The following is a 14818-nucleotide window of genomic DNA, read 5'->3' as shown; positions in this document are numbered from 1 at the left end:
TTCAATAAAGACTGTACTGTATTATGTCAGATGAAGTGTATTTATTACTAGCGATATGTGGGTATATACCTACATTAGTAAGGGAGTCCCATTCCCATTTGACGAGCGAGGGACTCCTAAGAAACAACTGGGCGAACGAAATGGAATTCGATGGAGCGCTATCAATATTATTGAGGCACGTAAATGAGCGAATGATGTGGGTAGATTTGGTAGTGGGAGGTATTAGGACAAGAATTATCTCAGTATAAATACACCATGTGAGGGTACAGATGAGGATGAAGTTAATAAGTTTTATGAACCATTGAGTGACATCGTAGTCAGGGTCAACAGCAAGGGTAGGATAGTGCTAAAGGGCGATTTCAATGCGAGATTTGGAAATAGAACTGAAGGATACGAAAGGGTGATTGGTAAATGTGGGGAAGATACGGAAGGTAATAGGAATGGGGAGCATTTGCTCGACTTCTAGGCTAGTATGGGTTTAGCAGCTACGAATACATTCTTCAAGCATAAGGCTTTTCACCGCTACACGTGGGAGGATCGGGGCACGAGATCCATAATGGACTATACCTTAACCGTCTTCGAATTCAGGCAATCTGTTAGGAATGTACGGGTTTTCCGGGGATTTTTCGATCCACTGTCGGATGTGAAGTGAACTAAATATCTCTAGGCCGAGAATAGAAAAAGTAAAATATGTCTGCAGACGAATAAGGGTAGTAAATATCCAAGACGAGGAAATTAAACAGAAGTACACGGATACGATTAGGGGAAAATTCCAGGCAATGGACAGTAAGCAGGTTCAGAATATAGAAAGAGAATAGGTGGCAAACAGGGATGCTTTAGAAGAAACAGCACGGGAATGCCTAGGAACAACTGTGTGTAAAGAGGGGAAAATTTCGAACATCTTGGTGAAATGATGAAGTGAGAGAAGCTTGTAAACGTATAAAGATGGCTTATCAGAAATGGCTCCAAATAAGATCTGTTGTAGATAGGGAATTGTGCGTAGATGAAAGAAGCATAGCGAAAAAAGTAGTTGTTGAATCCAAAAAGGAGTCGCGGGAAGTTTTAGTAATAACTGGAAAGGCTAGGTCAAGCAGAAGGGAAACCTTTCTGGACAGTAATAAAGAATCTTAGGAAGGGAGGAGAAAATGAGGTGAATTGTGTTTTGGGTAATTCAGGTGAACTCGTATTTGATCCCAGAGAATCACTGGACAGGTGGAAGGAATATTTTGAAAACCTTCTCAGCATAAAGGAATATCTTCCTAGCGAAGTCACGAACATGGGGTGGAGGACAATGATATTGATGAAATTACACTTGATGGAGTGGAAACGATGGTAAACAAATTCCAGTTTCATAAAGCAGCAGGAATAGATGAAATTAGGACTGAAATGGTGTAATATAGTGAGAAGATGGGATGAAATGGCCTCCTAGAGTAATAAGATTAGCATGGTGTGTTGGTAAGATGATTGGACAAATGCAGTAATTGCACCTATCTACAAGCAATAACTATCTAGTTATCTCATTGATCAGTATACCAGGCAAAGTGTTATCTGGCATCTTGGAAGGAAGGGTGCGATCTGTGGTTGAGAGGAAGTTGTATGAAAACCAGTGTCGTCTGAGACCACAGAGGGCTGTCAGGATCAGATTTTCAGTATGCGCCAGGTAATAGTAAATGCTACGAGAGGAATAGACAGTTATAATTTTGTTTCGTAGAGCTAGAGAAAGCATATGGCAGAGTACCGAGAGAAAATATTTTCGCCGCTCTGGGGGCTGTGGGATTAAGTGTAGATTATTAAAATCAATTAGAGGCATTTATGTTGACAATTGAGTTGCAGTGAGAATGAGTTCTTGGTTCAAGGTAATTGTAGGGGTTGTTCACAGTTTACACGGATCTTCTGCTGAAAGGTATAAAGTGGCAGGGAGGGACACAGTTAGGTGGAAATGTAGTAAGCAGTATAGGTCTACGCTGACGACTTGGTCTTAATGACAGATTGTGCCGAAAGCCTGTAGTCTAATATCTTGGAACTTGAAAATATGTGCAATGGGTATGACATGAAAATTAGCCTTTCCAGGACTAAACTGATGTCAGTAGATAAGAAATCCAAGAAAAATGCATGTCTGATTGGGGATACCAAGCTGGAATAGGTGGATAATTTCAAGTATTTAGGATGTGTGTTCTCCCAGGATGATAAAATTGTAAGTGAGAATTCATCAAGGTGCAGTAAAGCTAATGCAGTGAGTTCGCTGTTGCGATCAACAGTGTTCTGTAAGAAGGAAGTCAGCTCCCGTCCGGAATTATCTATACATACGTCTGTTCTCAGACCAACTTTGCTGTACGGGAGTAAACGTTGGGTGGACTCAGGATATCTTATTCATAAGTTAGAAGTGACAGACATGAAAGTGGCGAGAATGATTGCTGATACAAATAAGTGGGACGTGGCAGGAGTGTACTTGGAATGAGGAAATACAATCTAAGTTAGGGAGGAACTCGATGGATGATGCTGTACGCATAAACTGGACGGAGTGGTGGTCCATTTGAGGCGAATGGAGGAGAATAGGTTACCCAGGAGAATAATGGGATCTTCTGCTGAAAGGTATAAAGTAGCAGGGAGGAATTCAGTTAGGTGGAAATGTAGTAAGCAATGTAGCAATCTAGGCTATGATGGTTAGACTCGGTTGCTAACGATTTAATAGGATGTATAGAACTAGAATTATATATAAACAGGGGATTCTGGGGCGTTTAGTAAATTCAGAGAGGCTTGCAGACTGAAAGCTGAAAGGCTTTAGTCTACGATGGAGATATAGGTTGAAGAAGATGGTATTAGCACCAAGTGCCTTACAAAGGACAGAGGTAGGAAGTATTAGCCAGGAATGATTTGTTTGTCATAGCGACAGGATGCTGGAGAAATCGTGAGATAATGGAAGTTGCAGATATGCCTTTCCCTGTTCTGGGAAAACGGACTGCCTCATTATTTAATGGAAGTGATGCTGATGAATCCTTTTGGAGAAATTCATATCAGACGATGTGTAATTGTATGAAGTAATTCATACGCGAATAATAGTACCTTTCTTCATAATTTTAGTGTTATTATTTTTCAATATTCAATTGAATCTTGTCCTACTTCCTGGCTAACCTTTGATACAAATGGTCCTATACTCGATTTCCGTCTAGGTCGCGGATTTTAACGGTAATTGGTTAATTTGTCTGGCTCAGGTGATGGATGTTTGTGGTGTCTTACTCCTTAGAAATCGTCTTAGATAAGGCCGCATCTTCAGAGACATGCTGGTCTCCTAGAAAAATACGCTCAGCAGGATTTTCCGAGGCCAGACGCCATTATTATTGCACTTGACTCTTCTGTAAGACCAGACAGGCCTATATTTTACAACAAAAGAGCTCCATAGCTGTAGTCGCGTAAGTGCGGCTGATATCCAGTATTCGGGAGATAGTAGGTTCGAACCCCACTGTCGGCAGCCCTGAAGATGGTTTTCCGTGGTTTCCCCATTTTCAGACGAGGCAAATGCTGGGGCTGTACTTTAATTAAGGCCACGGCCGCTTCCTTCCCAGTCCTAGCCCTTTCCTGTCCCATCGTCGCCATAAGTCATATCTATGTCGTTGCGACGTAAAGCCGACAGCAAACATATTTTACAACTTATCTAGAGTATATACGTTCCACCAACACTGGGACTTCTGCAAACAGACCCCCAACGAGTGACTGGACTACAGTGTAAGTTTCAAAATGCCGGGACTGAACTCCGTGTGCGAGATTCGGCAAAAATATTCCATTTTCCCTGAGCAAACGCTTCCACTTTTACACAGACATCAGGGACGCACAATAAGCTGCGACGAAATTATGGTCGGTGTCATTGTGTGTACAGTCCTTTGTCCACGGGGAGCACTTCTTCCTTGCACACGAGCTGCTGCAGGATGAATACTGCTCGTAATGCGCGTCCCTCGTGTCTACAGCGAAGTTCCTGTAATTACGAGGGTCGAGTCATATAAGTCATGGCAACTATGTTTTTTTCTCGCGAACAGGAGACAACACGGAAAATCTAAGATATGCATTTGGAAATATAGGGCATGTACTTATGCATAGTGCCTGAAGACAAATTCTCGTAGGAGATTCTCGTAGGAAAATGACAGAAGACAAGCCATTGGCAAACGTTGTTTTATTATGGTATAGACACCAAATAAACAAGACGTAAATAGGACAGGTCTCCACTGGTTACAGACCTTCGAAATGATCACCCAAGGTTTCCATTGTGCGTTGCCAGCGGTGGGGCAGGCGCTGAATACCATTCGCTGCATGTGTATCGCTAACGTGTGACACCTCTCTCCGAAATGGTGTTACGATGTCCTCTTTGTTACCAAACCGTTGTCCACGTAATGGCTTCTTGACTTTGGGGATTAGATCTTAGTCACGTGAGCTCAAGATCAGGTAAAAAAGGCGGGTGTGGAAGAACTAGGGATGGGACAAATGGTTACTTTCCCGTATCATGTTCCTGTGTGCGTTACACTGTAGTATTAGGTTGGAGTATTAGGATATAAAAGTAACATAATACAAGTTGCCGGTCAACTTCTGGAAGGAACATTTCTTATACCTGTTGTCTCTTGTAGCCCCTAACCACACCTTAGTAAGCACTTATAAATAGCAATACTGTATCTTTATCTCGCTTTCTTCTCTCCCACTGTATCTTTCGCTAGCTCGTCACTCACATTCTTAACTATTCCTGGAAGAATGTTTGCAGTGAACTATTTACATTCCGAGAACTAATACCAATACTTCGAAATCATGATGTATAAGAAGTGCCGTGTCTGCTATGTGCATTCATAGATATGCAAGGATCTGTAGTTAAACAGACATTAGGACCAGACTTTAAAAAATATGTTGATGAACGAGTGTCATATACACTTCAGATGCCGCCGGAATGGGCCATGGGAAAATATCCCTACCAGGCAAGACGTAAGCAGAGTTTAATCCAGTACTTTATTTTCTTATTTGTTATTTTACGTTGCACAGACACAGACTGATCTCAAGGTGACAATGGGATAGGATAAGACAGGACTAGGTCGGATTCAACCATGGCCTTAACTGAGGAATAGTCCCAGCATTTGCTTGATGTGAAAATGGGAAACCACCGAAAACCATCTTGAGGACTACCGTCAGTGGAGTTCAAATCCACCATCTCCCGAATACAAGCTAACAGCTACGTAACACAAACCGTGTAGCCAACTCGCCCCGTAAATCCAGTATAAAATGCTCCAAAATCGTCTTTTGTCATTTACAGAAGGTTGCGGATATGTGGTAAACAACAGTGTAGGTGGCTTGTCCAGCGTTTTTTTTTTTTTTTTTTTTCTTTCTGTATACCACTCCTTCTCTTTTGTATTGGTAAAAAATGCTATAGCAGATTTTGCTGCACTGCCTCACAGGTTGCAGTCGATGACGAAATATCAGAACGCACAGATTCACGTGATGGGATTTGCGATAGCTTTTCAGGACCTGATATTTGAGTACCATGTACATTGTCAGAATCATATGAACCGGTAGAATTTTTAATTTTTTAAAATAATAATGGGGTATCTTATTTCAACGCGTTTCTAAGAAACCATTTTCCTGTAAATGAGCTTTTGTCCACATAAATCGTATCGGATGTAATACATCCACTCGCTCATTGTCCAGAACACGGAGTGAAACTCGAGACGCAAGGTGGGAACACCACGCGTATTTGTTTCGAGGAACTACGCTACTGTACGCATTGCCGCCAGTAAGCCTAATGCAAAGCACTTCAAATAACTAAAACCGGGCGAGTTGGCCGTGCGCGTAGAGGCACGCGGCTGTGAGCTTGCATCCGGGAGATAGTAGGTTCGAATCCCACTATCGGCAGGCCTGAAGATGGTTTTCCGTGGTTTCCCATTTTCACACCAGGCAAATGCTGGGGCTGTACCTTAATTAAGGCCACGGCCGCTTCCTTCCAACTCCTAGCCCTTTCCTATCCCATCGTCGCCATAAGACCTATCTGTGTCGGTGCGACGTAAAGCCCCTAGCAAATAACTAAAGAATATTTGTAACCGACCAGCAAGTAACAGGATAGGAATATCAGTACTGTCACTAAACTGTTACAAAATTATCGCTCGCGCCTGCGCAAGAGTGCACCCTTAAAGCGAGCTGCTATGCTTCCTAATACCCGTTAGCCAATCAGAAACTTCCTGACTTTCCCTTGGCTTCGCTGAGACAGTTACTTTTGTATTAGGGTCTCCGGAGGAACATAATATTTCTGGAACAGCTTACTGTTATGGTTTAGGATACAGTATCATGTTACGATATGTAACTCCCAGGAAGAACCTCCCATCTCCACCGTTGTAAGCGACGCTGAACGATGGCTGCTGTTTGAGCGTATGAGTTGTCGCGTTATTGTGTAGGATTATGGCATTGTCCAAATGACCTGGACGTTTGGTTCGCACTGCACGGCGCAATTGTTACAACAAAAAGGAATTGTAATAAAGTGCATTGACAGTGTGCCCCTCACGCACTGGATGAACGTCTCCACCCACCTCGCCACTGTTCTATATAGCATGGCAAGCACACCTAATGCTTCCCGCAGCTTTGCGTCGCATTGGCGTGCATTTCTGCCGCGGAGAACTGCTATTTTAATATACGATCGTTGCTCCTGCTTGTTGACTTCCATTTTGTGACGCTCTCACCCACACGCTGAACTTGGGGACATGTTTAGACCCACACTGTTGTTTGCATACCCCATCTAGTGGCATCATACGCAAATACATACCGTACGTTTCATAATGCATATCTTAGATTTTCCGTGTTGTCTCCTGTTCGCGAGGAAAAAAAATAGCTGCCATGACTTATGACTCGACGTACGTACTACATTACGTTTATAGAGGAGGGAACTTAACCCAGATAACCCTGAATTATTTTTTGTTTGTAATGAGGAACTTTTCCATGAAAATCTATCATTGAGGTTGTAAATGAAGCGAAAGAAAAAGGTTTGCCGAAATTCTTTGCTTAGTATGCCGGAAATTGAGCATCCTTCCAGAAGGACGTCAGGGATACCCACTCTCTGATCATCCTTCCAAAAGGACGTCGGGGAAATACACTATTTACTATATCATCCATTACTTTTGAAATAAATTTTTAAGCAATTCCAGAACATTCATTTATTTATTAATTTTTCATTAATGAAGTAATTTATTTCTCATCACATATCATATTCTAAGCATTACACCTTTGTGTGGAATGGTACAAAGTATGAAACGTGCAAAGCATAGTTACATTTGATACACATTGTAGTGCACTTCTTTGAGCAATGTTTTCAATGAAGCTGCGTTTTTTTCTTAGTGTGAGTGACAATTGAAAGATCTGCCACGTAATGCTCCACTCCGTCAAAACGTGCATCCACTTTACGTTTCTTAGATGGCCTCCCTTTACCTTTACCAGAAATCACTCTTTTATTGGATTTCAAAATAGATGTAACCACACGTTTTCTAAAATTCAAATGATCTAGTTTTCCACCGTGTTTCCGATAGAGTTTCCAGGCATTTTGTTCTGCTAAATCTATCATGTGTGCTATCAGGGGGAAATACCATTTCTTTCCACTGATTGACACCTTGTAGAGTGAAATATTCTCATCAGCCCGATCGATCCCACCCATTTCTTTGTTGTAAAGTAAAAACAAATGCGGCTGTGTCACTGAGATAGTTCATCTTTGCACACGTGAAGAGCGGAGAACCTTATTCTCAGAGGGTTCAGTGTGTCAAAGTTAGTTTCTGCAACTGTGAACCTGGAAGGTGGTCAATTGTAGGGAAATATTCTGCTCCTGTGTCTTCATCATGAGATCTCCAACAGGAGGGAAAGTTATTATGTTAAGTGGTTCAGTGTCGGGAACTGCATTCTCTTCGAGAATCCCTAATAGTTCCTTCAGAGTAAGGGCTTTCCTGAAACAAAAGTAACTGTATTTCCCTGACGTCCTTCAGGAAGGATGCGCAACTTTAGGTCATAATTATGTAGTCAAGCACTGATGAAGCCCACTAAAAGCTCATATCATACTTAAAACGACAAATCTAGTATAGTATCAAACTGTGTTTTGAATGATCTGAAAATATCTAGGTAAATAATACTCACACTTCTACAATGACATCAGTCAGTTCTTCCATTGTAAGAACAATTTGACTGTGAACTTGGAGAATACCAAGGAGGCTTTCGTCCGGGGAGAAGTTGTCCAGATCAAATTATCAGTTTAAAGTGGATTATGAAGCATCATAGAGTTAGAAACAAAAAGCTAGTTATCAAATTTGTTGATTTTAAAAAGGCGTATGATAGTATCCATCGTGAGTCATTATTGAATATCTTTGGTTTACATCCAAAACGTATTCGCCTTATTGGAATTACCCTTAAGAACACTAAATCTAAAGTCAGATTTAGAAATGAACTCTCAAAGCCATTTGACATTAATACTGGACTTCGGCAGGGAGATGGACTCTCGCCATTATTGTTTAATTGTGTGTTGGAAAAAATCATGCGGAAATGGAATAAGATGTGTCAACCTAACATCAAGATTGGCAGAAAAATAAGACTCAATTGTTTAGCATTCGCTGATGATCTTGCACTACTTGCTAATGATATGGAAGAAGCTAAATTGCAAATAGAAGAACTTGATAACATAGCAAGGAAAGTTGGATTGCAAATTTCATATGAAAAAAAAAGAAGAAATAATGCCAACCTTCCCTGTTACAGCACCAACCATTGCCTTAGCCAATACCAAACAAATTAAAATTGTGAATAAGTTTAAATATCTTGGTGAAATTATAACTTGGAACACCAATGAAAAATCATCAATAGAAAGCAGAACATTTCAGTTAAAAAAGCACAACGAATTACATGGCCAACGTACAAGAAAAAATCTCTTTCAATAAATGCTAAACTTCAACATTACTGTTCCGTCATTAAACCTGAAGCGACTTATGCTTGTGAAACACTATTTAAATTGAACACCAAAGCAACAACTGATACACTGCGAAAGGTTGACAGAAGGATACTCAGAACAATCATTAATAAAAAACATCAGGTGGATGGACAATGGAGATTATTGCCTAATGCAGTGGTTTATAGGGAAAGTGAATCTATAATAGATACGATGAGAAAAGGAAGAATTGCCTTTTTCTGTCATCTTTCTAGATTAAATGATAATAGGATAATAAAATAACTATTTATTTACTTTTGGAAAAGTAAAACAAAAAATAATTGGTTTAAAGAAGTTCAGAATGATTTAGAAGAGCTGATTATTACAATGAAGCAAATTGAAAATAGAAAAGAAAAAAGGATTCTCAAGAACAAACAAATAATATTGTCATTAAAAACTGTACAACACAAACAATATGTCATATCTGATGAAGAAAGGGCAGCCAGAATGAAAAGGTTTTTGGAAAGGTAGAAGATGATGCAAGCTAAATCTTCAGTTAATTCTTTGTTAACGTAAATGTATTTGGGTTTGATTTAAGTGCTCCAATGTGGGCGTAAACTATGTAAATAAATAAATAAATAAATAAATAAATAAATAAATAATAGGACTTGTTTCATAAATACAGTAATTATTTTGAAGGAATGTTTTATATACGAAGCTATCAAAAATAATCACAAGTAAAATAATTAGAAGTTGCTCCATAAATATATTTTCTTAATAAATAACCTGTTACCGTGCTGTATATTATGCATCTCATGATACGAAATGTGAAAAGCTCTACCACCAGATGTAGCGCCTGAACAGTCTCCACTGGGAAATGTAGTTCTCTGAAGGAATGCCCGCTTTCTAATCTTATTTCTTGCTATAAAACCATCTTCCACTTTCTCCAGATTTAACGGCTTGGCAGCCTCCGAAGACTACCAACACCACGTTTTAACGGGATTTAACATCTAGGAGGAGAACATTTTGTGGTGTTGGGCGTGGGGCTGGATTAAGGCTAAAATGCCAATAAGTTTTCATTTAACAAAGTTCTTTCAAAATTACGCCGCTACTTAAAATGAATGTGAAAATATGTTTTAAATGATAAGGAACCTTACGCCATTGTCAATCAATCAATCAATCAATCAATCAATCAATCAATCACTAGTCATCTGCATATAGGGCAGTCGCCCAGGTGGCAGATTCCCTCTCTGTTGTGTTCCTAGCCTTTCCTTAAATGATTGCAGAGAAATAGGAAATTTTATTGAACATCTCCCTAACTCCCCTTCGTATGAACGAATATTTGCCCCAATTTGTCCCATTGAATTCCAACTTTATCTTCATATTGTGATCTTTCCGACTTTTAAAAATACCACTCAAACGTATTCGTCTACTAATATCAATGCACGCCATCTCTCCACTGACAGCTCGGAACATACCACTTTGTCGTGGTTCGGGAGATAGTAGGTTCGAACGCCACTGTCGGCAGCCCTGAAGATGGTTTTCCGTGGTTTCCCATTTTCACTCAAGGCAAATGCTGGGGCTGTGCCTTAATTAAGGCCACGGCCGCTTCCTTCCCACTCCCAGCCATTTCCTGTCCCAAGGTCGCCATAAGACCTATCTGTGTCGGTGCGACGTAAAGCAACTTGCAAAAAAAAAAAAAAAAATGTCGAGCAGCTCGTCTCCTTTCCTCCAGGTTCTCCCAGCCCAAACTTTGCAGCATTTTTGTAACGCTACTCTTTTGTCGGAAATCACCGAGAACAAATCGAGCTGCTTTTCTTTGGATTTGTTCCAGTCCTTGATTCACGTAATCCTGGTGTGGGCCCCATACTCTTTATTTAAAATCATGTTTATGTTTGAGTCATCAGTCCATAGACTGGTTTGATACAGCCCTCCACGCCACCCTATCTTGTGATAACCTTTTCGTTTCTACATAACTACTACAAGGCCACATGGTTCCCAGGGGAAGATTTACAATTATATTTAGGTGATTTTCCCAATGAAGATCTTTCCTTACATTAATACCTAGGTACTTACAATGTTCCCCAAAAGAAACTTTCACGCCATCAACGCAGTAATTAAAACTGAGAGGACTTTTCCGATTTGTGAAACTCACAACCTGACTTTTAATCCCCTTTATCATCATACCATTGCCTGTTGTCCATCTCACAACATTATCGAGGTCATTTTCCAGTTGCTCACAATCTTGAAACTTATTCATTACTCTATACAGAATAACATCATCTGCAAGAAGCCTTACCTCTGATTCCACTTCTTTACTTTTTTTCTTTTGCTATTTGCTTTACGTCGCACCGACACAGACAGGTCTTATGGCGACCTTGGGACAGGAAATGGCTGGGAGTGGGAAAGAAGAGGCCGTGGCCTTAATTAAGGTACAACCCCAGCATTTCCCTGGTGTGAAAATAGGAAACCACCGAAAGAAACATCTTCAGGTCTGCCGACAGTGGGATTCGAACCCACTATCTCCCGAATGCAAACTCACAGCTGCGCGACTCTAACCGCACGGCCAAATCGCCCGGTACTTCTTTACTCATATAATTCATATATAAAAGAAAACATAAAGGTCCAATAATTCTGCCTTGAGGAATTCCCCTCTTAATTATTACACGGATGGATACAGCTTCGCTTACTCTAATTCTCTGAGTTTTAATATTTAGAAATATAGCCACCCATTCAGTCACTCTTTTGTCTAGTCCAATTGCACTCATTATTGCCGGTAGTCTCCCATGATCTACCCTATCGAATGCCTTAAACAGGTCAATCGCGATAAAATCCTTTTGACCTTCTGAATCCAGGATATCTGCTATACCTTGCTGGAATCCTACACGTTGAGCTTCAGTGGAATGACCTTTCTTCAATGCGAACTGCCTTCTATCGAACCAGTTATTAATTTCGTAAACATATCTAATATAATCAGAAAGAATTATTTCCCAAAGCTTACATGCAATGCATGTCAAACTGACTGGCCTGTAATTTTCAGCTTTATGTCTATCACCCTTTCCTTTATACACAGGGGCTACTATAGCAACTCTCTATTCATCTGGCATAGCTCCTTCGACCAAACAATAATCAAATAAGTACTTCAGATATGGAACTATGGTCTTTAGTATACCCCCCGAAATGTTACCAAGTACAGTATGGGCCGAGACCCACTCTACATCTACCAATCCCGATTTGTACATCGCCGCAGCAAGCAGCGGAGAACCGCGCAGTAACGTGCAGCCTGTGATGCGACGAAGGGTAGATAGCAGGGATATATTTTTGCCAAGGTCATGGGCACGGGTATGATTCGTCCGACTCGTTGGTTGAATGGTCAGCGTACTGGCCTTCGGTTCAGAGGGTCCCGGGTTTAGTTCCCGGTCGGGTCGTGGATTTTAATCGCTTCTGATTAATTCTTCCGGCTCGGGGACTGAGTGTATGTGTCCGTCCCAACACTCTCCTCTTCATATTCAGACAACACACCACACTACCAACCACCACAGAAACACGCAATAGTGATTACATCTCTTCATATAGGGTTGGCGTCAGGAAGGGCATCTGGCCGTAAAACAGGGCCAAATCCACATGTGCTACGCAATTAGCACCCGCGACCCCACGGGTGTGGAAAAGCGGTAGCAAAAGAAGAAGAAGAAGAATAAGATGGGCACGCGTATGATTCACCCGTTTGCCGCGCGCGTCCATCAGTCTGGCAGCCTCACCTAGTCAATGAGTCTGTTACTTCGTTAGTCAAATACTAAATAACTTTTAAATTGTATTACATGTGGAATTATTATATTGTAATAAACAGAGCCATCTACAGTTAAAGCCGGAAGGTACGCTTGACAACGCTATACCTATCTGTCAACTGGAGGCCGAGAGAAAAGGGGGCGTGTCCGACTTTGAATGACTTCACCCATATTCCCTACATTTAAACCAACACGGAGATTATGACAAACGCACACTCTTCATAAAACGATACTAAGAAACACACACAACAGTAAATGCATTCACTTAAGTTAGAAATACACATTTTACATTGAAAAAAAAAACCACTTCACGAACAGTACTCATAAGCTCAATTATTGTGGAGTTTTTATAGCTTCCTCACTGCTCACATAACTCTTGTTCTTCATCTACTTTCTATAATTATGTAACACGACACTGGAAAATGTAGACAATAAACAATTTATCAGACCGTTATTTATATCTGCTTCACTACTCTGCCAGAGACCTAAACATGAGTCACAGTTTATCTTTCTGGATATTGTTCTTACTGCATACCCAGAAATGTACAGTATATTACCCCTGACATCTCAAAATGTCCACCAGAAATTTCACATGATAAAAGTGAGTCTTAACTTGTTTAGCACTTCCATATTGGGCCTAATATCACTTGTCTTGATGGCATCAGACATTTCTAATTAGCTACAGCCAAACTGCACGTTTCCGTACCATCAACACCACCACCACTGCAAGCCTAAACACCCTTAATCCTAATTTTAATCTCACCTTCTAGACTTGAAGTGTAGTTACATTGCAGTTACAACCATTAAACTATCGGTACTGATCAAATCTTATTTCTAAGTTACCTAACAGTAAATAATGTACATACTTTCACAGGTTCAAACGAAAATATTTGAGTAACTCTTCTCCTTTTAGTGTAAAGTTCGAATTGTTCCCTTAAAAATATAAGGCAGGACAACGAGTCTGTGCTTTCACTGCTTACCTCACGAACCTTCAGAACTAACACTACTACACTATTTAGTTGAGATCACTTGGATATTTTACCATCAGCTAAACATGTTATTTCTTTTACCGACACATGATAACTATTAACATACAGGCCTACAGAAACATTCATATCTTGGTGAATTTTGAGTACATTTGGCAAATCATTCATCTTCTTGTTTTCTGTACTCTTCATTTCCAGTCTCCTACCTTCAAGATTTTTTTAAAAACACTTTTCGATGCCAAATATTTCGGAAAATTTGGTGAAATAATTGGACATGCATCAGGAAGAAGCTCATTAGGTTTAGGTGGTAGTATAGTTACGTTGCCTTTACTATCATAAGTTGTATTCCCTATTGAAAAAACTTTCATCTGTGAAATGTTTTGTGCACACGACTGAATCCTTCCCAGGTTCCCCAATTACCCAGTTTAAAGCGACAAATCTATTTTTGTTTTAATTTCTGAAAGAAGCCTCAACGAGGTAAAAAAACCTTCTTTTTTATGCTATAGTTGCTATGATACAAATTCAGTCTGCGCCTTCACATATAATAATGTTATTGATTTATGTCCCAATAACTACTATTACGGTTTGTGGAGACGCCGAAATGCTGGAATCTTGTCCCGTAGGTGTTCTTTGACGTGCCAGTAAATTACCGATACGAGGCTGGCGTATTTGAACACCGCACTGAGCAGGATCGAATCTGCCAAGCTACTCAGCCCTGCTGCGCCTTCTCATATTTCGATAATAGCTTCTACGTATGCTTATTCAATCACTTACCTTGTTTTCAACTCTAACATATCCGTAAAAAATAAAACGGAACACAAGACGAACTTCACCACACAAAATAGCTTTCACCTTGGCTTCCGCTGCACGTAGCCAAACTTACATGACTCCGGCTTGTAACTAGTCGGCGATGGTATTGAATCAAGATGTCCAAAAACTATTATTAGCACATTTAAAGTTGATAAATTGTTAACGTTTACGTCTCTGTCGAAATTCGCTCTGAGAGCATCAAAAACTCAATTTTGTAGCATTTTTAAAAATTTAATTTCTACACGTCCACCCCCGCCCATCCCGCAGAGCCGGTTACTTTTTGTTGTGTACAAATTGTTGTGATCCCCTCCACTTCTAATTCCCCA

At 40.4% G+C, this 14818-nt stretch overlaps 1 protein-coding gene across 1 annotated transcript in view; it reads right to left on the bottom strand.

Annotated features, from left to right (window-relative positions):
• Positions 1–14818, bottom strand: part of Cyp4c3 (Cytochrome P450 4c3) — a 314949-nt gene that overhangs the window by 234449 nt on the left and 65682 nt on the right. The window lies entirely within an intron of this gene.

The sequence above is a fragment of the Anabrus simplex genome, chromosome 8 (genome assembly GCF_040414725.1).
Source record: "Anabrus simplex isolate iqAnaSimp1 chromosome 8, ASM4041472v1, whole genome shotgun sequence".
Classification (NCBI taxonomy): domain Eukaryota; kingdom Metazoa; phylum Arthropoda; class Insecta; order Orthoptera; family Tettigoniidae; genus Anabrus; species Anabrus simplex.
The sequence above is the reverse complement of the archived record's forward strand: the minus strand, read 5'-3'. Positions and strand labels throughout refer to the sequence as shown.